Source organism: Papio anubis, chromosome 2 (genome assembly GCF_008728515.1).
Source record: "Papio anubis isolate 15944 chromosome 2, Panubis1.0, whole genome shotgun sequence".
Taxonomy (NCBI): Eukaryota; Metazoa; Chordata; class Mammalia; order Primates; family Cercopithecidae; genus Papio; species Papio anubis.
In genome coordinates this window covers 55,238,470-55,265,597 of record NC_044977.1, presented here as the reverse complement: position 1 = coordinate 55,265,597, position 27,128 = coordinate 55,238,470, and the positions used below count along the sequence as shown (strand labels likewise).

General features: G+C 42.5%; 1 protein-coding gene and 1 pseudogene across 2 annotated transcripts in view; one reads left to right on the top strand and one right to left on the bottom strand.

The window, feature by feature from the left end:
* The window catches only part of LHFPL4 (LHFPL tetraspan subfamily member 4), a 52,152-nt gene that overhangs the window by 12,359 nt on the left and 12,665 nt on the right, over positions 1-27,128 (bottom strand). The window lies entirely within an intron of this gene.
* On the top strand, positions 26,022-26,515 carry LOC101006253 (annotated as a pseudogene). Its single transcript, XR_643516.3, has one exon. The product of XR_643516.3 is annotated as a 40S ribosomal protein S18 pseudogene (transcript).

Here is a 27,128-nt window from a genome sequence, read left to right as displayed (position 1 = left end):
AACAAAGGGCTTTTTCTAGATATTCAAAAAATGTTAACAATGGCTGCCTCGGGAAGGAGGTAAGTTTATTTTTTTGCAATTTAACCATGACAGAAACAAATAGCTTGCTACAATTTCTATTCATCCCTTCTTCCTTAGTATTTAGAACCCTCAATTTTCAGCTAAGACCTTGACTGTGGAGAACAAACACTGCAATTTCCAACCTCCCTTTCAGCTAAATGTGACCATATAACTAAGTAAAATACATGTAGATGTGTTTTGTGGCATTAAGGAAACAACTTTATATAAACAGATTTATGAGGATGCTATCGGATACTCTTTGTCCCATTTTTCTTCATCCATCTCTCCATTCAGCTGCCTGGAATGCAGATGTGATGATCAGGAATCTAGCAGGCATTCTGACAATAAAGATAGGGGCCATACCCCAGGAGTGGTGAGCAGAAAGCAGAAAGTTGCTAATGACTTCAGGGGCTACCATACCAGCTCTGGAATGCCTCACTCGAGGGCATTTGTTTTATGTAAGATATAACCTTGGGTATTTTTTATTTTATTTTATTTTATTTTATTTTAGGGACAGGGTCTTGCTCTGTCACCAAGGCTGGAGTGCAGTGGTGGGATCATGGCTCACTGCACCCTTGAACTCCTGAGCTCAGGTGATCCTCCCACCTCAGCCCTACAAGTAGCTGGGACCACAGGCATTTCCCACCATGCCCAACTAATTAAAAATTTTTTTGGTAGAGACAGGGTCTTGCTATGTTGCCCAGGCTGGTCTCGAACTCCCAGCTTCAAATGATCCTTCCACCTTGGACTCCCAAAATGCCGGGATTACAGATGTGAATCACTGCACCCAGCCTTGGGTTATTAAATTGCAATTATTTTGGTTTTTCATTTCACATGCAGTCAAACCTAATCCTAACTGGCATAATGTTGTGTTCTTTTTGAATTTTGTATCAAGTGTATTTATTGGGAAAAATCATTTAACTGTGTGTCATTGGGCAAGTCCTGTCACCTCTTGGTGATACCTGCTTCTCAAGGCCACAAGGTAGACTGAGTGGTCACCATCATCGACTGTAATGGGAGGACATCTCCATTGGTTTTGGGGTGTGAGGGTGACACGTGCAATCTTGTAAATGTACTTACCCCTTGACTCAACTTTATCCTATGGCTATACCCTTGATTGTATACAAAGGATGAACACAAGGGTGTTCACCGCACCACCATCTATACCAAGGGACCAAAAACATGTCTACTAAGAGGCATCTGGCTATATAACTTATGGTGGTATCTATGCCATGGCATAGTATTAATCCCTTTGATTGAATGGGGTACAATTGTATATGTTGTCATGGAAAATCTTCTAAGATATATTAATAAATAAAAAGAAGGTCAGTAGCGGTGGCTCATGCCTGTAATCCCAGTACTTTGGGAGGCTGAGGTGGAAGGAGCACTTGAGCCCAGAAGTTCAAGACCAGTATAGCAAGAATCTTGTCTCCACAAAAGATTAAAAAATAAAGGCAGTCAAGGTACAGAAAACTGTATATAGTATAATACCATCAATTTTTAAATAGCCTTTTTTTAAGAGTATTTTTAAGTTCACAGCAAAATTGAGTAGAATATTCAAAGATTTCCCATCCAGTCCCTGACCCTACACATGCACAGCCTTCCTCACTATCGACATCCCCCACCAGGGTGGCATATTTGTTACAACAGATGAGCCAACATTGACACATTATTACCCAAAGATCATAGTTCACATTAAAGATTACTCCTGGTGTTGTACGTTCTATGGGTTTTGACAAATGTGTAATGACGTTTACGTACCATTATAGTATATCATACAGGGTATTTTCACTGCCCTAAAAAATCCTCTGTGCTCTGCCTATTCATCCCTTCCTCCTCCCAACCCTGGGCAACCACACTGATTGTTTCACTATCTCCATACTTTTGCCTTTTTCCAGAATGTCATGTAATTGTAATCATACAGTATGTAGGCTTTTCAGACTGGGACTCTTTCACTTAGTAATATGCATTTAAGGTCCCTCCATATCTCCTCATGGCTTCATAGTTCATTTCTTTTCAGTGCTCAATAATATTCTATATTCTGGATGTGCCATAGTTTATTTATACATTCACCTACTGAAGAATATCTTGGTTGCTTCCAAATTTTGGCAATTATGAATAAAGCTAACGTACATATCTATGTAGAGGTTTTTGTGTAGACATGAGTTTTTTACGCCTTTGGGTAAATACCAAGGTGTATGATTGCTGGGTCATATGGTAAGAGTAAGTTTATTTTTAGAAGAAACTGCCAACCTGCCTTCCAAATGACTATACCATTTTGCATTCCCACCAGCAAGGAATGAGAGTTTCTGTTGCTCCACATCCTACCAGCATTTGGTGTCAGTGTTATGGATGTTGGCCATTCTAATAAGTATGTAGTATTATCTCATTGTTGTTTGAAATTGTATTTCCCAGATGCATATGATGTGGAACATCCTTTCATATGCTAACATGCCATCTGTATATCTTCCTTGGGGTGTCTGTTAAGGTCTTTTGCCCAATTTTTAATCAGGTTGTTTCTTTTCTCATTTTTGAGTTTTAAGAGTTCTTTTTAAATTTTTTTGAGATGGAGTCTTGCTCTGTTGCCCAGGCTGGATTTCATGGGTGCGACCTCAGCTAACTGCAACCTCTGCCTTCCAGGTTCAAGCAATTCTCCTGCCTAAGCCTCCCAAGTAACTGGGACTACAGACATGCTCCACCACACCTGGCTAATTTCTGTATTTTTAGTAGAGATGGGGTTTCACCCTGTTGGCCAGGCTGGTCTCGAACTTGACCACAGGTGATCTGACCGCTTTGGCCTCCCAAAGTGCTGGGATTACAGGCGTGAGTCACCACACTCAGCCTCAAGAGTTCTTTGTATATTTTAGATAACAGTCCTTTATCAGATATGTCTTTTTTTTTTTTTTTAAGAGGGAGTCTCCCTCTGTCACCCAGGCTGGAGTGCAGTGGGGAGATCTCAGCTCACTGCAACCTCTACCTCCTGGGTTCTAGCAGTTCTCTGCCTCAGCCTCCCACGTAACTGGGACTACAGGCACATGCCACCACGCCTGGCTAAGTTTTGTATTTTTAGTAAAGATGGGGTTTTGCCATGTTGGCCAGGCTAGTTTCAAACTCCTGGCCTCAAGTGATCCACCCACCTCAGCCTCCCAAAGTGCAAGGACTATAGGCGTGAGCCACGGCACCCGACCGATATGTCTTTTGCAAATATTTTCTCCCAGTATGTGACTTGTCTTTTCATTCTCTAGACTGTGTCTCTGACAACAGAACTTTTTAACTTTAATGAAGTCCAGCTTACCAACATTTTCTTTCATGAATTGGGCCTTCAGGGCCCAATATCTAAAAAGTCATTGCCAAACCCAAGGTAATCTAGCTTTTTTCCCCCTATATTATTTTCTGTGAGTTTCATAGATTTCACATTTATGTCTGTGAAACATTTTGAAGAATGTAATGTCTATGTCCATATTATTATTATTATTATTATCATCATCATTTTGCATGTAGATATTCAGTTGTTCCAGCACCATTTGTTGAAGAGACTATCTCTTCTCCATTGTGTTGCCTTTGAAACTTTGTCAAAGATCAACTGACTATATTTATGTGGGTCTGTTTCTGGGCTCTCCATTCTGTCCTATCAATCAATTTGTCCGTTCTTTCACCAGTACCACACTGTCTTTTTTTTTTTTTTTTTTTTCCCTTGAGATGGTGGAGTTTCGCTCTGTTGCCCAAGCTAGAGTACAGTGGTGCCCAGACTAGAGTACAGTGGCGCGATCTAGGCTCACTGCAACCCCTACCTCCCAGGTTCAAGTGATTCTCCTGCCTCAGTCTCCTGAGCAGTTGAGACTACAGGCACACACCACCAAGCCTGGCTAATTTTTGTAATTTTAGTAGAGAAGAGGTTTCACCATGTTGGCTAGGCTGGTCTCGAACTCCTGACCTCAGGTGATCCACCCACCTCGGCCTCTCAAAGTGCTGGGATTACAGGCGTGAGCCATTGCACCCAGCCACATACTGTCTTAATTACTGTAGCTTTATAGTAAGTCTTGAAGTGGGGGTAATATCAGTCCTCTGATTTTGTTCTCCTTGAATATTGTATGGCTATTCTGGGTCTTTTGCCTCTCCATACAAACTTTAAAATCAGTTTGCTAATATGGACAGGATAACTTGCCAGGATTGTGATTGAGATTGCATTGAATCTAAAATCATGTTGGGAAGAACAAACATCCTGAAAATAATGAGTCTTCCTACCCATGAACATGGTATGTATTTCCCTTTATTTTAGCTCTTCTTCTATTTCTTTCATTAGAGTTTGATAATTTTTCTCATATAAATCTTGTACATATTTTATTAGATTTATACCTAAAGATTTCATTTTTGGGGTGGTAATTAGAATGATATTGTGTTTTTCATTTCATATCCACTTTGTCCAGTCTGAGAAACAGATAGAGACCCTGACTGTACAAAAAATGAAACAATTTAGCCAGGTGTAGTGACATGTTCCCAGCTACTCAGGAGGCTAAGGTGGGAAGATTGGTTGAGCCCAGGCCACAGTAAGCTATGATTCAGCCACTGAACTCCAGACTGGGCGACAGAGCTAGACTCTGTCTCAAAAAAGAAAAAAAAAATCCACTTGTTCGTTTCTGGTACACAGGAATATGATTAACTTTTCTATATTGACCTTGTATTCTGCAATCTTGCTATAAGAGGTTGGGTTTTTTGTTGTTGTTGTTTGTTTGTTTTCTTTTGGTTGATTCTCTGGGATTTTCTACATAGATGATTATATCATCTACAAACAAAGATAGTTTTATGTCTTCCTTCCCAATCTGTATTCCTTTTATTTCCTTTTCTTGTCTTATTGCGTTAAGGACTTCCAGCACGATTTCAAAAAGCAGTGGTGAGGGGACACCCTTGCCTTCCTGCTGATCTTAGTGGGAAAACATCTAGTTTCTTACCATTAAATATAATGTCTGTTGTAGGTTTTTTTGTCAACTGGAGAAAGTTTCCCCCATTCCTAGTTCATTGAGAGTTTCTATTGTGAATAGGTGTTAAATTTCAACAAATGCTTTTTTTCTGTGACTACTGATAAAATCATGTGATTTTGCTTCCTTAGCCTGTTTATGTGATGGATTACATTAATTGTTTTTTAATGCTAAACCAGGTTGGCATACTTGGAATAAATACCAATTGGTCTAGGTGTACCATTCTTTTTATAGATTATTGATTTGACTTGCTAATATTTTGTTGACGATTTTGTATTTATGTTCATGAGAGATATTGGTCTACAGGTTTTTTTCCTTGTAATGTCTTTCTCTGGTTATAGTATTAGTGTAATGCTGGCCTCATAAAATGAGTTAGGAAGTTTTCTCTCTGTACCTATTTTCTGAAAGAGAATGTAGAGAATTCTTGTAATTTCTTCCTTTAATGTTTGGTAGAATTCACCAGTGAACCCATTAGGGCCTGGTGTTTTCTCTTTTGGAAGGTTATTGATTACTAATTCAATTTCTTCAATAGATATAGGTTTATTTATATTGCCTATTTCTTCTTGTGTGAGTTTTAGAAGATTGTCTTTCTAGGAATTGGTCCATTTCATCTAGGTTATCAAATTTGTGTTCATAGAGTTGTTTAAAAAAACATTTCTTTATTATCCTTTTTACGTCCACAAGATCTGTAGTGATGTTTCTTTGTTCATTTCCCTTTTTTTTTTTTTCTTTGAAACAGAGTCTCACTCTGTCACCTAGGCTGGAGTGCAATGGCTCACTGCAACCTCCACCTCTTGGGTTCAAGTGATTCTCATATCTCAGCCTCCCAAGTAGCTGGGATAGCTGGGATTACAGGCATGCACCACCACTTTGGTTAATTTTTGTTTGTTTGTTTATTTATTTATTTATAGACAGAGTCTCTTTCTCTGTTGCCCAAGCTGGAGTTCAGTGGCACAATGTCAGCTCACTACAACCTCTGCCTCTTGGGTTCAAGCAATTCTTGTGCCTTAGCCTCCTGAGTAGTTGGGATCACAGGTGCATGCCACCTTGCCCATCTAAATTTTTGTATTTTTAGTGGAGATGGGGCTTCTCCATGTTGCACAGGCTAGTCTTGAACTCCTGACCTCAGGCAATCCACCCGCCTCAGCCTCCCACAGTGCTGGGATTACAGGCGTGAGCCACTGTGCCCAACCTAATTTTTATATTTTTAGTAGAGATGAGGTTTCACCATATTGGCCAGGCTGATCTCCAACTCCTGACCTTAGGTGATTCACTCGCCTCAGCCTCCCAAAGTACTGGAATTACAGGCATGAGCCACCGTACCTGGCCTCTTTGTTCATTTCTGATATTACAAATTTGAGTTTCTCTCTCTCTCTCTCATAGTTAACCTGGGTAGAGGACTATTGCTTTTGTTGATCTTTTCAAAAAAGTAACTTTTTTTGGTTTTGTCGATTTTCTTTATTGATTTCTTGTTTTCAATTCAACTGATGCTCTAACTTTTGTTTCTCTTCTTTCTCTCTCGTTCTTTCTCTCTTTTTTTGAGATAGAATCTTGCTTCATCAGCAGGTTGTAGTGCAGTGGCACAATCATGGCTTACTGCAGCTTCAGACTCCTGGGCTCAAGCAATCCTTCCACCTCATCCTTCTGAGCAGTTGGGACCACAGGCATGGGCCACCATGCCTGGCTAATTTTTTTCTTTAAAGATGAGGTCTCCCTATGGTGCCCAGGTTGGCCTCAATTCCTCAGCTCAAGGAATCCTTCTGCCTCAGCCTAAGTATAAGCTGGCTCACACTTGTAACCCCTGCACTTTGAGAGGCTGAGGCAGAAAGATCACTTGAGCCTAGGAGTTTGACACAAGCCTGGGCAACATAGTGTGACTCCGTCACTAATTTAAATAAATAAATAAATAAATAAAATATTTTAAACTTTATCTTGAGTTTTTGTTGTTGTTGTTGTTGTTTTGTTTTGTTTTTGGTTTGTTTGTTTGTTTTGAGATGAAGTCTTGCTCTGTCACCCAGGCTGGAGTGCAGTGGTGCAATCTCGGTTCGCTACAACCTCTGCTTCCCAAGTTCAAGCAATTCTCCTGTCTCAGCCTCCCGAGTAGCTGGGATTACAGGCATGTGCCACCACACCCAGCTAATTTTTATATTTTTAGTAGAGGCGGGGTTTCACCACGTTAGCCAGACTTGTCTTGAACTCCTGATCCGCCTGCCTCGGCCTCTCAAAGTGCTGAAATTACAGGGGTGCGCCACCATGCCCGGCCTCTATCTTGAGACTTCTTATTTGATCCATGTGTTATTGAGAAGTGTTTTGTTTAATCTCCAAGTATTCTGGTATTTTCCAGCTATCTTTCTGTTATTGATTTATATTTTAACTCCAATGTGTTCGGAAAGCAGATATTGTAAAATTTCTGGTTCTTACATTTGTTAAGGTGTGTTTTTTGGTCCAGAATGTGATCTGTCTTGGTGAATGTCCCATGTGAACTCGAGAAGAATGTGTATCCTGCTGTTGTCAAATGAAGTAGTTTACAGATATCCATTATATGCATTTAATTAATGGTGTTGTTAAGTTCAACTATGTCCTTACTGATTTTTCTGCCTGGATTTTTCCATTTCTGATAAAGAGGTCTTGAAGTCTCCAACTACAAGAGTGGATGCATCTATTTCTCTTTGCATTTCTATCAGTTTGCCTCAAGTATTTTGGTGCTCTGTTGTTAGGCACATGCATGTTAAGGATCATTGTGTCTTATCTTTTGGTAGTGACTCTCTTTACCCTTGATAACTTTCTTTGCCATTAAGTTTGCTTTGTCTTAAATTAACATAGTTATTCTCACTTCCTTGTCCTTCTTCTTCTTCTTCTTCTTTTTTTTTTGACAGTCTTGCTCTGTTGCCCAGGCTGGAGTGCAGTGGCACGATCATAGCTCGCTGCAGCCTTGACTTCCTGGGGTCAAGTGATCCTCCCACTTCAGCCTCCTGAGTAGCTGGGACTACAGGTGTACACCACCATGCTTGGCTAATTTTTTTTCCACTTCTTTTTTTTTTTTTTTTTAAGACGGAGTCTCGCTCTGTCACCCAGGCTAAAGTGCAGTGGCATGATCTCGGCTCACTGCAAGCTCCGCCTCCCAGGTTCACGCCATTCTCCGGCCTCAGCCTCCCAAGTAGCTGGGACCACAGGCGCCCGCCACCACGTCTGGCTAATTTTTTTGTATTTTTTGAGTAGAGACAGGGTTTCACCGTGTTAGCCAGGATGGTCTCGATGTCCTGACCTCGTGTGCTCAGGACCCACCTCGGTCTCCCAAAGTGCTGGGATTACAGGCGTGAGCCACCACGCCCAGCCTCCACTTTTTTTTTTAATTAGTATTAATATGGTATATCTTTCTCCATTTATTTACTTTTAATCAATATGTATCTTTATATTTAAATGGGTTTCTTAAGAGACAACATATAACTGAGTCTTTTAAAAAATCCATCCTGAGCCGGGCGCGGTGGCTCACGCCTGTAATCCCAGCACTTTGGGAGGCCGAGGCGGGCGGGTCACAAGGTCAGGAGATCGAGACCACGGTGAAACCCCGTCGCTACTAAAAATACAAAAAAATTAGCCGGGCGCGGTGGCGGGCGCCTGTAGTCCCAGCTACTCAGGAGGCTGAGGCAGGAGAATGGCGTGAACCCAAGAAGCGGAGCTTGCAGTGAGCCGAGATCGCGCCACTGCACTCCAGCCTGGGCAACAGAGCGAGACTCCGTCTCAAAAAAAAAAAAAAATCCATCCTGATAATCTCTGTCTTAATTGGTGCATTTAGACCATTATATTCAAAATGATTATTGATATAGGTGGATTAACATCTACCATATTTGTTACTATTTTCTATTTGTTGCCCTATCTCTTTTTTATTTTCTACTATTTTCCTGTCTTTTGTGGTTTCAATTGAACATTTTAAATGATTCCATTTTTCTCTCTTTTCTTAGAAAATCAGTTATACTTAAAATTTTTTTAAGTAATTGTCCTAAAGTTTGCAATATACATTTCCAACTAATGTAAGTTAATTTTCAAATACACTATACCACTTCACAGGCAGTACAAGTACCTTATTATTATTATTATTATTTTAGTAGAGACAGGGTTTCACCATGTTGGCCAGGATGGTCTCAATCTCTTGACCTTGTGATCTGCCCTCCTCGGCCCCGCAAAGTGCTGGGATTACAGACAGCGGCTTGAGCCACCACGCCCGACCAACACATACCTTATAATAAGAGAATAATCCTATGTATGACTATTATCATTCATTCACTTTAAGCATAAATAAGCGTGTGTGTGTGTGTGTGTGTGTGTATAAGTGAAAACATTGTTGCTCTAATTAAACTGTTATCTGTTAGATCAATTATGCATAACAAAAACAAAAGTTTTTGACTGGGCGTGGTGGCTCATGCCTGTAATCCCAGCACTTTGGGAGGCCAAGGTGGGCAGATCACCTAAGACCAGGAGTTCAAGACCAGCCTGGCCAACATGATGAAACCTTGTTTCTATCAAAAAACACAAAAATCAACCAGGTATGGTGATTTTTACAGGTGCCTGTAATCCCAGCTGCTCGGGAGACTGAGGCAGGACAATAGTTTGAACCCAGGAGGTGGAGACTGCAGTGAGCTGAGATAGTGCCATTGCACTCCAACCTGGGCAACAAGAGAGGAACTCTGTCTCAAAAAAAAAAAAGAAAAAGGCCAGGCGTGGTGGCTCACGCTTGTAATCCCAGCATTGTGGGAGGCCGAGGCGGGCGGATCATGAGGTCAGGAGATCGAGACCATCCTGGCCAACACAGTGAAACCCCGTCTCTACTAAAAATACAAAAAATTAGCCGGTGTGGTAGTGGGCACCTGTAGTCCCAGCTACTCGGGAGTCTGAGGCAGGAGAATGGCGTGAACCCGGGAGGCGGAGCTTGCAGTGAGCCGAGATCCCGCCACTGCACTCCAGCCTGGGCGACAAAGCAAGACTGTCTCAAAAGAAAAGAAAAGAAAAGAAAAAGAGCCGGGCATGGTGGCTCATGTCTGTAATCCTAGCACCTTGGGAGGCCAAGGCAGGTGGATCACAAGGTCAGGAGTCTCTACTAAAAATACAAAAATTATCCCGGCATGGTGGTGCATGGCAGTAGTCCCAGCTACTTGGGAGGCTGAGGCAGGAGAATCGCTTGAACCGGAGAGGCGGAGGTTGCAGTGAGCAGAGATCACGCCACTGGACTCTAGCTTGGGCGACAGAGCAAGACTTCGTCTCAAAAATAAAAAAAGAAAAAAAAGAAAGAAAGAGGGCCGAGCGCAGTGGCTCACTTTGGGAGGCTGAGGCGGGCGGATCACAAGGTCAGGAGATCAAGACCATCCTGGCTAACATGGTGAAACACCACCTCTACTAAAAATACAAAAAATTAGCCTGGCATGGTGGCGGGTGCCTATAGTCCCAGCTACTTGGGGGGCTAAGGCAGGAGGAGAATCTCTTGAACCCAGGAGGCAGAGGTTGCAGTGAGCCAAGATCATGGGACTGCACTCTAGCCTGGGCGACAGAGCAAGACCCGTCTTGAAAAAAAATAAAAAAGAAAATGAAAATGAAACGTTTTTATATTTATTTATTTATTTTTTTTGAGACAGAGTCTCACTCTGTGGGCCAGGCTGGAGTGCAGTGGCGTGATGTCGGCTCACTGCAACCTCTGCCTCCCTGGCTCGAGCAATTCTCCTGCTTCCGCTTCCCTAGTAGCTGGGATTACAGGCGTGTGCCACCACGCCCAGCTAATTTTTGTATTTTTAGTGTAGACGGGCTTTCAACATGTTGGCCAGGCTGGTCTCGAACTCCTGACCTCAGGTAATCTGCCCACCTCAGCCTCCCAAAGTGAGAAAGGTTTTATTTTACCTTAACTTATTCCTTCTTCAATACTCTTCCCTTACTTATATACATCTGAGCTTCTGATCTATACTGTTTCCCATTTTTTCTCTAAAGAACTTCTTTGAACACTTCTTGCAAAGCAAGTCTACTGGTAACAAATTCCCTCAACTGTTGTTTGTCTGAAAAAGTCTTTATTTCTCCTTCACTTTTGAAAGATAATTTCAGAGAGTACACAATTCTAGGCTAGTGTTTTTTCCCCCTCTCAACACTTTAAATGTTCCACTCCACTCTCTTCTTGCTTGCACAGTTTTTGAGTCAGATGTAATTCTTACCTTTGCTTTTCTATAGGTAAGATGTTTGTTTTTTGTTGTTTTTAGTTGGTATGTTTCTTGTTTTCCTTCTGGCTTGTTTCAGAATTTTTTCATTATGTTTGATTTTCTCTAGTTTGAGTATATGTCTAGGTGTAGGGTTTTTTGTTTGTTTTCTTTTTCTTTTTTTTTTTTTGGCATATTCTGCATGGTGTTCTCTGAGCTTCCTGGATGTATGGTTTGGTGTCTAACAATAATTTGGGGAAATTTTCAGTTATCATTCAGATATTTCTTCTGTTCCTTTCTTTTTTCTCTGTTGTTCTAAATATGTAAATGTTACAACTTTTGTAGCCATCATATAGTTCTTGGATATTCAAGTTTGTTTGTTAGTTTGTTTTAGTCTTTTTCTCTTTGCTTTTTGTTTTTAGAGGTTTCTATTGACATATCTTTGAATTCAGAGATTCTTTCCTCAGCCATGTCCAGTCTACTAAAACACCGTCAAAAGCATTCTTCCTTTCTATTACAGTGTTTTTGATCTCTAGCATTTATTTTTGGTCCTCTCTTAGTATTTCAATCTCTCTGCTTACACTGCCCATCTGTTTTTGCATGCTAATTTATTTGTTAGAGCCCTTGCATATTAATTATAGTTGTATGTGTAAATTCCTGGTCTGATAATTCCAACATGCCTGCCATAATTGAGCCAGGTTCACATATTTGCTCTGTCTCTTCAAACTGTGTTTTTGCCTTTTAGTATCCCTTGTAATTTTTTTCTTGATAGCTGGAAATAATGTACTGAGTAAAAGAAACTGCTATAAGTAGGCTTTTAGTGATGTGGTGGTAAGATGTGGGGGAGAGGGGAAGCATTCTATAGTCCTACAAAGAGGTCTCCGTCTTTTAGTGAGCCTTTGCCTTCGACTGTTAATTTCACAAATGCTTCTCAGTTGGTGCTGTTTTTTCTTGCCCTCCTTAGTGGGGACAGCATGGCTAGAGGCAGATGGAGTTTCCTTCCCCCCAGATCAGTTAGCCTCTGTCTGATAATCCTAGCAGGTTAGGCTCTGGTTACCTAGCTTCTCCTGAGGACAAGCCTGGCATACATCAGAATTGTTCCCTTTTCCCTCCTCTTCCCAGAACCATAGGGGATTTTCCTCCAGTATTCACCGTGAGAACTTAGTAGAGCTTCAGGAAGTAAAACTTACAAAAGTGTGGGAGCCCCCCAATGACTGGGTCCCCTGGGAGTTTTTAATGTCTCACACTTGTCCACACTGAGCCTCTAGCAATTTGTCAATTACAATTCAGTTTTCCCTTGCCTGGGCATTGGTTCCCGTAAAAGTTTCTGCTCATGGGTTCCTTCTGCTCCTGGAAGTTGTGATTCTCTGCACCCACCTGTTTGTCTCTCCAATTTTGGGGGCAGCAGTTTGCCCTGTGACCTTATGTCTCTCATGGATCTAGCAAGAGTGTTGATTTTTCAGTTTGTTTGGCTTTTTACTTGCTGTTAGGATAGAGTAGCAACTTCCAAGCTTCTTACATCCCTGACCAGAAACCAGAAGTCCACTCCTCTATGTTTTTTATAAAATTGGATATGCATACTATGAAATGCATTGCAACAATGAGAAAGAATGGGTAGCACTTTAAGGATTGAAAGAGCAAAATTTCTTTGACACATCATCATCTGAAAAAAAAGCAATCATAATTTTAAAAAAAAATCAAATGTGTTTCCACATTTGAAAAAATGGAAAATGTGCCAGACACTGTTTTAACTGCTTTATGTGTATTAATTCATTGTTACCTCATTTTTATATGTTATGAAACAGGCACAGAAAGGTTAAATGATAAGTCTGACCTAGGCTTCCTGGGGCCTGAGTCCATGCTGTTAACTACTTCTCTTCTCTGACATATTGAGCAGGTAGAAAGACCATACACAGGCATGATCCTTCTAGTTTTTAAAAAGTAGGGGATGGGCCAGGCGCGGTGGCTCAAGCCTGTAATCCCAGTACTTTGGGAGGCCGAGACGGGCAGATCACGAGGTCAGGAGATCAAGACCATCCTGGCTAACACGGTGAAACCCCGTCTCTACTAAAAAATACAAAAACACTAGCCGGGTGAGGTGGCGGGCGCCTGTAGTCCCAGCCACTCGGGAGGCTGAGGCAGGAGAATGGTGTAAACCCGGGAGGCGGAGCTTGCAGTGAGCTGAGATCCAGCCACTGCACTCCAGCCTGGGTGACAGAGCGAGACTCCATCTCAAAAAAAAAAAAATTAAAAAAATAAAATAAAATAAAAAGTAGGGGATGGTATGTACATACAATGAAATATATTGAACCTTAAAAAGGGAGGACATTCTGACACATGATACAACATGGAGGAATCCTGAAGACACTTCGCAAGGTATATAAATAAGCCAGTCATGAAAGGACAAATACTGTATGATTCCATTTATATGAGCTACCTAGAGTAACCAAATTCATAGAGACAGAAGGTGAAATGGTGGTTGCCAGGGCTTGGGGGAGGGAGGAATGTGGAGCTAGTGTTTAATGGGCACAAAGTTTCAGTTTTGCAAGATTAAAAGAGTTCTGGAGATGGATGGTGGTAATGACTGAGCAATAATGTGAATGTACTTGGTGCTACAGAATTGTGCACCAAAAGACAGTAAAAATGATAAATGTTATGTCATGTGTACTTTACCACAATAAGAAAATGGGGAAAAAAAGAATGTCCCCAGAAGAATCTGACAATAGTTTGAATAACTGTCTTTATTTTGCTCACAATTATAGTTGGCTGTGGTCTAACATCCCTCATATCATCTCCCTCCTTCAAGCATCTCTTAAAATGATGGTCAATATAATGAGTCTAATTGCATTCCCCCAAAAAGATATGTTCAAGTCCTAATCCCTGGTACCTGTGAATGTGCTCTCATTTGGAAACAGGGTGCCTGTAGATATAATTAAGATGCAAGACAAAATAAGGTCATTAGGCTGGGCTCTAAGTCCAATCACTGGTATCCTTATAGGAAGAGAAGAGAAACACACCCCCCCACACACACACACAAACACACACACACACACGTGAAGACCAGAGATTGGAGTGATGTTGCTTTAAGTCAACAATGCCAAGGGGAGCTGACAGCCAACAGAAGGGAGACGAGATCAGGGAAGTTTCCCTCCCAGAGTCTGCAGGGGGCGTCAGGCCCTGCCCACACCTTGATATTGGACTTCTAGCCTCAGAACAAGAATAAATTTTTGTTGTTTTAAGAAAAAAAGAAAAAAAAAGGTTAAAATGGTAAATTTCATGTACATGTATTTCACTGAAAGGAAGGAAGGAAGAGAAGGAGGGAGGGAAGGAGACAGAAGGAAAGGGAAGGGAAGGGAGAAAGAAGTAAGTAGGGGCACATGGAAGATGACATGATATAGCTTCCTTATGGATATGTATGTAAATGTGCAGAAAAAGATCAGGGAAGATAGAAATGAAGTTTATAAGAGTGGTGGCCTCTGGGTGGGGCTCGGATGGGGACTTTAGTCTTTTTGTAATATTTCAGCTTTTTGCAGAGTGTGTATATTCATATGCTACTTGTGAAATTTAAAAACATAATTTTGACCAGGCATCGTGGCTCATGCCTGTAATCCTAACACTTTGGGAGACCAAAGCAGGTGGATCACTTGAGCTCAGGAGTTTGAGATGAGCCTGGGCAACATGGCAAAACTCTGTCTCTACTAAAAAAATAATACAAAAAGTTAGTGAGCGTCATGGTGCATGCCTGTAGTCTCAGTTATTGGGAGTGGTGAAGTGGTGAGCTTGAGCCCAGGAGTCAAGATCAGCCTGGGCAACATGGTGAAACCCCATCTCTACAAAAAATTAGTCAGGCATGGTCCAAGCGCCTGTAGTCTCAGCTACTCGGGAGGCTGAAGTGGGAGGATTGCTTGAAGTCAGAAGGCAGAAGTTGCAGTGAGCCAATATCATGCCACTGCACTCTAGCCTGGGCAACAGAGCCAGATGCTGTCTCAGAAACAAAACCCATATACGGTAGACTAGTGTGATGGAATAATTTTTTTAAAAACCCAGAAAACCAATAATTGTAAAAATTAAGTTTTCAAATAACACACACACACACACCACACGCATGGGCATACCCTGGGGATATTGCAAGTTTGGTTCCAGACCACCATAATAAAGCAAATATTGCAATAAAGCAAGTCACACAAATTATCTGGTTTCCCAGTGCATATAAAGTCATGTTTACACTATACTCTAATAGTGTGCAATAGCATATGTCTTTAAAAAACCCAATGTATATACCTTATTTTTAAAATACTTTATTGCTAAATTATCATCTCAGCCAGCCTTCAGCAAGTTGTAATGAAGGTTTGAGTAGCTGTAGCAATTTCTGAAAATAAGATAACAATGAAGTTTGCCACGTCGATTGACTCTTCTTTCACAAAACTTTACTCAGTAGCATATGATACTGTTTGATAGCATTTTATCTACAGAACTTCTTTCAACAATGGAATCAATCCTCTTAAACCCTACTCCTGCTTTATCAACTAAGTTTATGTAATATTTTAAATCTTTTGTGGGCATTTCAACAGTGCTCACAGCATCTTCACCAGGAGTAGATTCCATCTCAAGAAACCACTCTCTGCTCATCCATAAGAAGCAACTCCTCATCCATTCAAGTCTGATCATGAGATCGCAGCAATTTGGGCCCATCAGCAGGCTCCACTTCTAATGCTAGTTCTCTTGCTATTTTCACCACATCTTCAGTTACTTCCTCCACTGAAGTCTTAAGCCCCTCAAAGTCATCCATAAGGGTTGGAATTAACCTCTTTCAAACTCCTGTTCATGTTGATATTTTGACCTCCTCTCATGAAGCACCAATGTTCCATTTATTTTTATTATTATTATTATTATTATTATATATTTTTTGAGATGGAGTCTTGCTCTGTTGCCCAGGCTGCACTGCAGTGGCACAATCTCAGCTCACTGCAACCTCCGTCTCCCGGGTTCAAACAATTCTCCTGCCTCCAGCTGCAGTGGCACAAACTCAGCTCACTGCAACCTCCGTCTCCCGGGTTCACACAATTCTCCTGCCTCCACCTCCCGAGTAGCTGGGATTACAGGTGTGTGCCACCACACTGGCTAATTTTTGTATTTTTGGTAGAGATGGGGTTTCACCATGTTAGCCAGGCTGGTCTTGAACTCCTGACCTCAGGTGATCTGCCCACCTTGACCTCCCAAAGTGCTGGGACTACAGGCATTAGCCACTGCACCCGGCCCCTCAACCTTTTTACTTTTTTTTTTTTTTTTTTTGAAATGGAGTTGCACTCTGTGGCCCAGGCTGGAGTGCAGTGGCATGATCTTGGCTCACTGCAACCTCCACCTCCCGGGTTCAGGAAAATCACCAATTTTTTTTTTTTTTAGATGGAGTCTCACTCTCTCACCCAGGCTGGAGTGCAGTGGCACGATCTCAGCTCACTGCAACCTCCACCTCCCAGGTTCAAGCGATTCTTCTGCCTCAGTCTCCCGAGTAGCTAGGACTACAGGTGCGCACCACTACACCCAGTTAATTTTTGTATTTTTAGTAAAGACGGGGTTTCACCATGTTGGCCAGGCTGGTCTTGAACTCCTGATCTTGTGATCCGCCCACCTTGGCCTCCCAAAGTGCTGGGATTACAGATGTGAGCCACCACGCCCGGCCATGAATCACCAATGTTCTTAATGGCACATCTAGAGTGGTAAATTCTTTCCAGAAGGCTTTCAATTTGCTTTGCCCAGATCCAACAGAGGAACCACTTATCTATGGCAGCTATCGCCTTTCAAAATGTATTTCTTAAATAATAAGACTTGAAAGTCAAAATTACTCCTTGACCCATGGACTACAGAATGGATATTGTGTTAGCAGGCATGAAAACAGCATTAATCTCCTTGTACGTCTTCCTGAGAGCGCTTGTGTGACCAGGTGCATTGTAAATGAGCACTAATATTTTGAAAGGAATATTTTTTTTTCTATCCTGAGCAATAGGTCTCAACAGTGGACTTAAAATAGTTAGTAAACCATGCTGTAAACACATGTGCTATCATTCAGGCTTTGTTGTTCCATTTATAGAGCACAGGCAGAATAGATTTAGCATAATTCTTAAGGGCCCTAGAATTTTCAAATGGTAAACAAGCACTGGCTTCAACTTAAAGTCACCAGCTGCATGGGTCCCTAACATGAGAGTCAGCCTGTCCTTTGAAGCTTTAAAGCCAGGCACTGACTTCTCCTCTCTAGCTATGAAAGACCTAGATGGCATCTTCTTCCAACAGAAGACTGTTTTATCTACACTGAAAATCTGTTGTTTAGTCTAGCCATCTTCATCAGTGATCTTAGCCAGATCTTCTAGTGACTTGCTGTAGCTTCTACATCAGCACCTGCTGCTTCACCTTGCACTTTTATGCTATGGAAATGGCTCATTTTATTAAACCACATGAACCAACCTCTGCTAGCTTCCAACATTTCTTCTGCAGCTTCTTCACCTCTCTCAATCTTCACAGAATGGAACAGAGTTAGGGCCTTGCTCTGGATTAGGCTTTGGCTTAAAGGAATGCTATGACTTGTTTGATCTTCTCTCCAGACTACTAAGGCTTTCTCTGTATCTGAAATAGCGCTGTTTTCTTTCTCATCATTCATGTGTTCACTGGAGTAGCACTTTATTTCATTCAAGAACCTTTCCTTTGCATTCACAACTTGGCCAACTGGCACAAGAGCCCTCACTTTTGGCTTATCTCAGTTTTGACATGCCTTCCTCACTACTTCATCATTAACAGCTTTTGTTTTTTAATATTTATTTACTTATTTTTTAGAGACAGTCTTACTATTTGCCCAGGATGGTCTTGAACTTCTGATCTCAAGAAATCCTCCTGCCTCAGCCTCCTGCAAAGTGCTGGGATAACAGGCGTGAGCCACCGTGCCCAGCCCACATTTTAATCTTTTGACTTAACGTGAGAGATGTATGATTCTTCCTTTCACTTGAACACTTAGAGGCCATTGCAGGGTTACTAATTGGCCTAATTTCAAAACTGCTGTGTCTCAGGGAATAGGGAAGCCAAAGGAGGGAGAGAGACAGGGGAATAGCCAGCAGGTGGAGCAATCAAAATACATACATTTATTTATGAAGTTTTCTGTGTTATATGGGTGCAGTTCATGGTGCCCCAAAACAATTACAATAGTAACATCAAAGATCACTGATCACAGATCACCATAAAAGGTATAATCATAATAGAAAAGTTTGAGATATTGTGAAAATTCCAAAAATATGACACAGAGCCACGAAGTGGGCACCGACAGACTTGATCGACTCAGGGTTGCCACAAACCTTCAATTTATTAAAAATGCAATATCTGCAAAGCATAATAAAGCAAAGCACAATAAAACGAGCTATGCCTGCATATAAGCTTGCGTATCTATAAGCATTTCTGGAAGAATACAGAAGCAGCTTAATGACGGTTACCTCTGAAAAGTGGCATGGGGGAGACAGGGAAGGAGGCGGGGAAGGAGAGCTTTTAAGAACTAAGAAACTCTGCTGGGCATGGCAGCTCATGCCTTTAATCCCAGGATTTTGGGAGACCGAGGCAGGTGGATCATCTGAAATAACAATTCGAGACCAGCCTGGCCAACATGGTGAAACCCCGTCTCTACTAAAAATACAAACATTAGGCAGGCATGGTGATGCGCACCTGTAATCACAGCTACTTGGGAGGCTGAGGCGGGAGAATTGTTTGAACCTGGGAAGGGGAGGTTGCAGTGAGCCAAGATGGGCCACTGCACTCCAGCCTGGATAACAGAGCAAGAAAGAAAAGAAAGAAAGAAAAGAAAAAGGAAAAGAAGAGAAGAGAAGAGAAGAGAAGAGAAAAGAAAGACCAAAAAAAAAAAAAAAAAAAAAACTAAAGGAGAGTTCAAAGGAAGAAGATTACTTGAGTTTAGGGAATAAAACTAGGATGAGTCGGGCCGAGCGCGGTGGCTCAAGCCTGTAATCCCAGCACTTTGGGAGGCCGAGACGGGCAGATCACACGAGGTCAGGAGATCGGTGACCATCCTGGCTAACACGGTGAAACCCCCTCCTACTAAAAAATACAAAAACTAGCCGGCTTAGGTATGGCCTCTGTAGTCCCAGCTACTGAGGGCTAAGGCAGGAGAACATGGAACCTGGGAGGCGGAGCTTGCAGCCAGCTGAGATCCGCCACTGCACCCAGCCTGGGGCCACAGAGCTGCACCTCGCCTCAAAGAAAAAAAAAAAAAAGGTCAGGATTACCTTTGGAGGAGTGACTGGAAGGAGGAATGAGGTTTATGACCAGGGTGCTTTTTTCATAGTCATGTTCACTTTGTGATTTTCTTTGGGCTGTAGATGTATGACTTTAAAAAAAGGTTGCATAGGGTCGGGCACAGAGGCTCACACCTGTAATTCCAGCACTCTGGGAGGCTGAGGCAGATGGATCGCTTGAGCCCAGGGGTTTGAGACCAACCTGGGCAACATGGCAAACCCTGTCTCTACAAAAAGTACCAAAAAATTAGCTGGGCATGGCGGTGCATGCCACCATGCAGTAGTCTCAGCTACTTGAGAGGCAGGAGAATCGTTTGAACCTGAGATGCAGAGGTTACAGTGAGCTGAGATTGTCCCATTGCACTCCAGCCTGGGTGACAGAGCAAGACTTTTCTTAAAAAAAAAAAAAAAAAGGGATGCAAACCATGATGTGTAAGAAATAAACATTGGAAATAACTTAAATGCCCACCAATAGGTAACTGATTAGGTATAGTGCCCCTTTGTAGTAGCATTCAATAATATAATCAGTCATTAAAGAGAATGAGGAAGCTCCTTATGTGCTGATGTGGAATGATGTCCGGATACCCTGCTGAGAGAAAGGCAAGGCTCACAGTAACAAATACTGCACAACGTTCCCATTGCAATAGAGGCAGGAAATCATATGTATGTGGGGGTGTATTTTCTTGCAGGTACATAAAATATTTTCAGACGTATTTATAAGACACTGACAACCCTGGCTCCTTCTAAAGAGGGGCACTGGGTAGCTGGAGGAGATGTTTCTCTGATAACCTGTTGCACCTTTTGAATCTGAAGCCAGGTAAATAAATTACTGACAGAAACCATAAAGTGGGTGGGGGTTGACTGCTAGTAAATGACTATTGCCAGAGATTTTCGTTCACTTGGAATGAAATCATTAAAGCAGCAAAGACAGGCAATGCAGAGGTCAAATGTAACTTATAGAAATCATGGATTAATCTCAAAAACAGAAAAATGAAACCTTTAAACCCCTTTTGACTGAGCTTGGCAATTTCCAGGAATTTATCATAAGAAAATGTTCACAGATGTCCTCTAAGATTTAACTATGAGGATGTTCATCACATTGCTGTTTATAAAAGAGGAAGAGCGAGGGGAAGAAGAAAAAGAGGAGGAGGAAGGGTATAAGAGCAAGGGGAGGAGAAATAATGAAGGAAGGGAGGAAAGACAAAAACCCCTACTATATCGATACGGGAATACAGCTCTTTCATATCACAGAGTGTTACTCAGCTACTAAAAGTATATTGAGGAAGGTTTAATCATATATAAGAAATACTCATGATGTGTTAGGTCTCAAAAGACTTTTTAAAATAACACATAACGTAATTTCTTTTTGGGAAAAATGTTCACACAGTGACAGCAAATAATTATATAGAATTTACCATGCCAGGCACTATAAGTACTTTACACATGCTAGTTCATTTAATCCCTACAACTCTATGGCATAGATACTGTTATTATCTTCTTTTTACAGATGAGGACACTGAGGTGCAAGAGGTTTGAGGTTATCCAAGTTATCCAGGGTCACACAACTGGTAAGTTGCAGGATTTGGACCCAGACAGCCTGCTTCTAACCAGCACTCTATACTGTTACGAGCATAGACCATGCAGTTAAGAATGACTATTGCTGAGAGAGTAAGACTATGGGTGTAATTCTGCTCAAAATATATTCTCCAATTTTTCCACAAAGAACAATGATAATTTTTTAAAAGCAATAAAACTCTTAGAAAAGGTGAGATATACAAAGAATCAGTGTAGCACAAAATACACAGCCAGCTGCTTGTGTCCTCTGACAGTCTCTCCTTCAATTTAGGAAGGTTTTTCCAGAAGGACCTGGCTGGGTTTGGGACTGAGGGGAGTCCAGTGAATGATTTCTGTCCACACTGGGGCCACAACTTGCTTGCTTGCTTGCTTTCATTTATTTTTATTTTTATTATTATTATTTTTTTGAGATAGAGTCTCACTCTTATCGCCCAGGCTAGAGTGCAGTGGCATGATCTTGGCTCACTGCAACCTCTGCCTACCAGGTTCAAGCGATTCTCCTGTCTCAGCTTCCTGAGTAGCTGGGACTACAGCCACACGCCACCACACTCAGCTAATTTTTGTATTTTTTTAGAGAGGGTGTTTCACCACGTTGCCTAGGCTGGTCTTGAACTCCTGACTTCAGGTGATCCGCCCACCTCACCCAAAGTGCTGGGATTACAGGCGTGAGCCACCAGGTCTGGCCAGGGGGGCCACAGCTTTCAAAGGGAATGGCTTCCCCAGGACACAAGGGGGCCGTGGTAACAATTGTCTCACAGGGAGATCCCCTAGGAGAAGGAAGTTCAGGAGGTGGGTTGGAGATGCCTGTCCACAGGCCCTCCCTACCAGGTCTGAGCACCCGGCTCTGTTCCTGCCCATCCAGGGCCAGGGGCTTATCTTACAAGGGAGACCGAGCTTCTCCTTTTAAAATCTGAGCCATCCAGGCCCAATCTTAATGCCCCTATCAGCTCCTATGAGGTGACTCCTGTCCCATCCAACAACCTAGATGCTGAGGCCAGCCTGGGAGGTATCCTAGATCCTCCCTTTCCCTCACCTCCCACACCCAATCCATTTGCAAGGCTGACTGGCTCAACCTCCAAAAAATGTCCAGCACCAGACCCCTTCTCTCCATTTCCACTGCCAGCTACCACCTGGCTCCAAGATCCATGACCTTCTTCCCTGATCACCACAGTCACCTTCACACTAGTTTCTCTGCTTCTACCCTTGCCCCACCGTCACCTGTTCCCCATTCAGCATCCAGAATGAACATTCAAAAACAAATGGTATCATGGCCAAGCACAGTGGCTCATGCCTGTAATCCCAGCACTTTGGAAGAGTGAAATGAGAGGATTGCTTGAGGCCAGGAATTTGAGATCAGCCTGGGCAACATAATGAGACCCCATCTGTAAAATAAAATTTAGCAGGAGGCTGAGGCAGGAGAATGGCATGAACCTGGGAGGCGGAGCTTGCAGTGAGCCGAGATCACGCCCCTGCATTCCAACCTGGATGGCAGAGCCAGACTCCGCCTCAAAAAAAAAAAAAAAAAGTTAGCCAGGTGTGGTAGTGTGAGCCTGTAATCCCAGCTACTCAGAAGGCTGAGATGCGAGGATCACTTGAGCCCAGGAATTTGAGGTTACAGTGAGCTATGATCATGCCACTGTACTGCAGCCTGGGCAACAGAGCAAGACCCTGTCTCAAAGAGAAGAAAGAAACTAGCTCCCCTACTTAACTCTCTCTCTCCATGGCATTCAGAGTAAATTCCTGACAACAGCTGACAGTGGCTTCCAGGCCCCAGCCTCCCTCCATTTCCTCTGGTGCCATTCAGCCTCTCGCTTGCACTCTGGCTGCACTGCCATCCTTTCTGTCCCTGAAAACGTGTCAAATTCACCCCTTCTCCCTGGGACACTCTTCCTCTAAGTCATTCAGTCTCAACTCATGGTTCCAGACCTTGAGGGGCTCACAGTTTTGGACGGGGGCACTGTTGGGAACACAAATAATGGCATCTGGCATCACAGATGACTTGTGGAGAGATGGAACCCCCATCCCTTTGTGCGGTAATTATTTGGTAACAGCATTTACTCTCATCTGCCACCCTAGGCCCAGCCTGCACGGAGTCCACAGCCTGTTAATAACCTTGGCATCTGTCCCTCCTCGGGGTCACCCTATTGTCCTAGGCTGGCTCTGCCACATACACCTCTAGGATTTGGTGAAAACCCTCCCGCTGCTCTCCCCATCCCTTCCAAGTCCACCTTCTCCTGCAGACATGTGGCCTTCCTCGAGCCTATCTTCCTCAGGCCCTCAGTTGCTAATTTGCCTCCTCCTGCTCTGACTCCTGTCTCGCAGTTGGTTTTTCTGACTCCTCCTCCTCCACCTGCTCCTTAAGGTTGCTGTTCCCTAGGCTGTCTCTTCTCCCTCCATACATTCTCCTTGGGCAATTTTGTCTATGCTCAGATTCATACGATGATGCCTCAAATCTCCATCCACAGCTGAGACCTTCTCCTCATCCCCAGACCGCAGTAACACTCATTGGACCTTTCCTCTTGCATATCTCATAAGAACCTCAAAATCAGTGTTTCCCAAACAGACCTTCTCTTCCTCCACCCCAGGTCTGTTCTTCATCCTATGTCCTTTGTGAATGTCACTCCACAGACCCAATTATCCGTAAGAAACTTGGAGTCATTGTAAGAACTGCCTTGTCCTCGAACCCAACACACCCATTGGTCTTCTAAATAGGTCTCCAATCTTTCTCCTCCTCTCCCTCCACCATCCTTGGCATCTCTCACCTGGACCGCCTTCTTCCCGGGCTCCCTGCTTCCATCGAGCCTCCAACTGGTCCATTCTCCATAGCAGCCTCCCAAGTCATCCTTTTAAACCTACATCTGACCCTGGTCATTCCCATGCCTGAAAGTGATTGTTCATCATCTAGGAATAAGACCTGAACTCCAAAGCCACGGTCAAGGCCCTCCATAAGCCAGCTCTAACTACTTCTCCAGGCTCCTCTCCCAACTGTTCCCACTTTTCAACCCTTTCTCCCTTGTTCTAGCACAGGCCATGGAATATTGGAAAGTTGAAGCCAAAGTGATTTGATTCTGGTCACACAACAACAAATAATAATCGCTAAAATTAATAAATGTTTTGTTTCTGCCGTGGTGTGCACACAAATTCACAATCAATCCTTCAACAGCGCCATGAGGCAGTTATTATTATTGTCCCCATTTTACAGGTGAGTAAACTGAGACTCAGAAATCAGGTAATATTCCTGAGAACACTTAGTTGGTAACACCACAGTCAGAATTTAAATTCAGGTTTTCTTTCTTTCTTTTTTTTTTTTAATGGAGTCTTGCTCTGTCACTCAGGCTGGAGTGCAATGGCACAATCTTGGCTCACTGCAACCTCCTCCTTCCCAGTTCAAGCGATTCTCCTGCCTCAGCCTCCTGAGTAGCTGGGATTACAGGCATATGCCACCATGCCCAACTAATTTTTGTATTTTTAGTAGACATAGGATTTCACCATGTTGGCCAGGCTGGTCTCGAACTCCTGACCTCAGGTGACCTGCCCACCTCAGCCTCTTAAAGTGCTGGGATTATAGATGTGAGCCACCACACCCAGCCCAAATTCAGGTTTTCTGACCACTAAACTGTGCTGCCTCCGAAGGAATGGGTGGCAGAGCTGAGACTTAAATCAGATATCATCATTCATTCATTCATTCAACAGACATTAATTAAGCACCTATGTGCCAGGTACAGATTACTGATCCAGGGCACTCATAATGCATTAAACTCCTCTGGGGCCAGGCGTGGTGGCTCACACCTGTAATCTAGCACTTTAGGAGGCTGAGGCGGGTGGATCACTTGAGGTCAGGAATTCCAGACCAGCCTGGCCAACATGGCAAAACCCCATCTCGACTAAAAAATATGAAAATTAGCTGGGTGTGGTGGTGGGCACCTGTAGTCCCAGCTACTTGGGAGGCTAAAGCAGAAGAATTGTTTGAACCCAGGAGGTGGAGGTTGCAGGGAGCAGAGATTGCGCCACTGCACTCCAGCCTGGGCAACAGAGTGAGACTTCATCTCGAAAAAAATAAAAAAAGAATAGTCCAACCCTTATCCTCCTGATACCTCCAATCCATCCTCTTCACCAGCAACCAGATCCAATCATGTTCCCCTCAGACTTGAAACACTTCAGAGCCTTTCTAGGTATAACACTAAACCCAGCAACCATAAAAGAGGGAATTGATGATTTGCTTATAGTAAAAAGAAAACAATTTCCCCATGGGGGAAAAATCCATAGACAAAGTCAAAAGATAAACTGAGAAGCAATATTTGTAACTCATCTCACACACAGAAGGCTACCTTTCTTAGTATATAAAGAGCTCTTACAAATTAAAGTGGAAAAATGCCATTACATTGATTTTCAAAATTTAAGAAATGACAGTTAAAAAAATATACATATATATAACAATTACATATATAAAAGAGGTATTCAATCTCATTCATAATAATAGAAAGGCAAATTACAACAATAAGAGAGTGTTTTCTATCAGGGTGGAAAAAATGAAATATTTGATAACACACTCAGTTGGCAAAGACATGGAGAAACAGGTATGATCATACATTGCTTATGGGAGTGTGACTTTATGCAACCTCTGTGAAGGACACTGTTGATAGGTCTGTGAAATTGTAAATGTATATACCACTTAATCCAGCAATTCCCCTTCTAGGGCTTTATCCTTATACTTACATATGTATTAGATATTATAATTTACATATAACATTATTCACTGAAGCATTATAGCAAAATATTGTAAATAAATATTAATTAAATTATGATGCATCTATAGAAAAGTTTATTATGCAGTTGTTAAGAAAAAGGTGGCTCTTTATACACTGATACAGAACTATCTCCAAGATGTATTGTTGAGTAAAAAAGCAAGCCACGCTTCCACAGGAGGCCTACATGCGGCCGCTTGTGCTGCCGCCATGTCTCTAGTGATCCCTGAAAAGTTCAGCATATTTTGTGAGTACTCAACACCAACATCAATGGGCGGCGGAAAATAGCCTTTGCCATCACTGCCATTAAGGGTGTGGGCCGAAGATATGCTCATGTGGTGTTGAGGAAAGCAGACACTGACCTCACCAAGAGGGCGGGAGAACTCACTGAGGATGAGGTGGAACGTGTGATCACCATTATGCAGAATCCACGCCAGTACAAGATCCCAGACTGGTTCTTGAACAGACAGAAGGATGTAAAGGATGGAAAATATAGCCAGGTCCTAGCCAATGGTCTGGACAACAAGCTCCATGAAGACCTGGAGCGACTGAAGAAGATTCGGGCCCATAGAGGGCTGCGCCACTTCTGGGGCCTTCGTGTCCGAGGCCAGCACACCAAGACCACTGGCCGCCGTGGCCGCACCGTGGTGTGTCCAAGAAGAAATAAGTCTGTAGGCCTTGTCTGTTAATAAATAGTTTATATACAAAAAAAAAAAAAGCAAGCCACAGAACCAAGTGTTTAGTATATTACCATTAGCAGTGGCTTGAAAATATGTCCACAAATTCTTTGACATTCCTCCCTTCAAGAGAAGGATCCTAATTCTCCTCCTCTAGAATGTGGGCTGGATTTAGGAACTTATTTCTTATAATAGAGTGTGGCAGAAGTGATGGTGTGTGATGTCTGCTATCAGGACATAAAAGGCAGTGTGATAACCAGAACAACCTTGAAAATGAAGAACGAAGTTGGAGGACTCACACTTTCTGATTTCAAACTGACTAGAAAGTGACAGTAATCAAGACTGTGCCCGGTAAAATAAAATTTTTTAAAAGACAGTCTGTTCTGGCATAAGGATAGATATATAGATATACAGATCAATTGAATGGAATTGAGAGTCTAGAAAGCAATCTATGTATCTATGGTCAATTAACATTTGACAAGGATACCAGAACAATTCAACAGAAAAAGAACAATCTTGGTGCTAGCAAACTGAATAGCCACATGCAAAAGAATGATGTTGGACCCCGTATCTCACACCATATACAAAAATTAACTCAAAGTGGATCAAAGGCCAGGTAGTGTGGCTCACGCCTGTAATC